We start from the raw sequence: 1,974 nt of genomic DNA, 5'->3' as shown, positions 1-1,974 counted from the left end.
AACTAAGTTAATGGAAGAGTTTTAATATATTTAGTCTCACGAACGAACACAATAATATATTATAAATTATAGGGATAAAAATTATAATTTCGAAACCACAGAGAGAAAAATCTCAATTTCAATACCACGGAGACAAAAATTACAATCTTTTTCAAGTTATAGGGACGAAAATCATTGTTTACTCTATAATTATTTGTTGTCATTATAATTATTAACTATCATAAGAGGAGACTATATGGGTGATGTTTGATTGGTTTGAGCTTGACTCCAAAGATTAAAAGTACCTGGAGGTCCTAGGTTCAAATCCAAAGAGGAATAAAAATCCCCTTGTGGCCACGGAGGTTCAAATGCGGTGATTCTGGGCTGTCTGCAAAGCAGGTGGTCGCCTTGGGATTAGTCGGCCCGCATAGCGGGTTGGATATCCAGGTTAATAAAAGAAAAACTATCAAAAGAGGGTATCTTTGTTTTGAAATCCTTCCAAATTGTATATCCGTGAGATCAAATGTAAACCACGTGTTATATTAAATCAACAGCTGGTTAATTCAATTAGAAAATTAATAATTTTGATATATAACTTTGAATAATTTTTTTTTAGATTGTATAGCGGATATTTGAAAATCTCTTTTTACATCTCTCCTTTCTCATCTCGTTAACAACACAGACTAAAAACATATGAATTTTACCCACAAAATTACCTAGGAAAATTTTTGTCCGTGATTGCTGATAGATAATCCTGAAAATACCAGAGAGTACTTAGATAATCTGTATTTTGTCACTTATTTGAATTACCCACTAACATTTGTGACTGTTCAATGACGAATTACCGTTTAGTGACAGTTTTGAAATTCAAAATACTAAGATAAACATGGCAAACTAAAATTAAGAAAAATGAATTATGTTGCAAAAAATTAACGTCGTTTGTTGAGCCGTAACGTAATTAATCAATTAATGTTTTACGTTGTAATTAATAATTAAGGTCTAAATTTAATTATTATTGATTAAATTAGCTAGAGACAAATATTGGTTCTTTAAGATCTCACAAGACTCGAAGTTCTCAAAAAAAAAAAGGCCCCTATCGTAATAATATTAAAATAATTATATAGTCGCCATCCCTCTCTTTCCTTTTCTCGTCCCCACGTTGTCGTGGCTTCCAAGATGCAAGAAGAATGACATCATTTATTGCTCAAACTGCTATTAATTATAGTAACGTTAAAATATTACATTTGTTCTTATTATTAATTCAAAATTAAAGACATGTTATTAGGCATTATTGTCATTTCTTCAAACCAAAACATAGAGGAAGTGGTTTGAATAGAAAGTGTAGATTAATTAAGAGGTAGACTACTTGTATTCTTATATACTGTTAAATGTATTTTTATATAGTATTTTCTTTTTCACATACATCATTATGAGAACTCACTTTGTATATTTTCACTGTACAAATTGATCCAATTTTTTTTTATTAACCTGGATATCCACCCTCTATGTGAGCCGACTAATCACAGGGTGACCACTTGCTTTGCAGATAGCTCGGAGTCACCGCATTTGAACCTCCGTGGCCACAAGAGGATTTTTATTCCTCCTTGGATTTGAACCTAGAACCTCTAGGTACTTTTGACCTTTGAAATCAAGCTCAAACAATCAGGCACCATCCTTGTGGTTGAATTGATCCAATTTTGACATTCAAGAGGATGCAAATCGCAATCCCCTTAGTAATTAATTAGGTCAGTGGTCAAATATAAGAAAATGTTTGACAAACTAGATGATAACTGATAAGCTAGCTGATAAACTATATATGTCAGCTAGTTTAGAAATTTAAAATGATAAAAAAGAACATGTTTAAAAATTAATAAATTTCAACATTCATTAAAAATTTTAATAAGATACTTATCATTTCTTTTATTATTTATGAAACAAAAGAAATATATAACTTTAACCTTTACGTAATTTACAAAAGCATTGTTAAAATTGTTA

This window comes from Cynara cardunculus (assembly GCF_001531365.2).
Source record: "Cynara cardunculus var. scolymus isolate 2C chromosome LG 10, CcrdV1, whole genome shotgun sequence".
NCBI classification, from domain to species: domain Eukaryota; kingdom Viridiplantae; phylum Streptophyta; class Magnoliopsida; order Asterales; family Asteraceae; genus Cynara; species Cynara cardunculus.
This window is presented reverse-complemented; position numbering follows the sequence as displayed.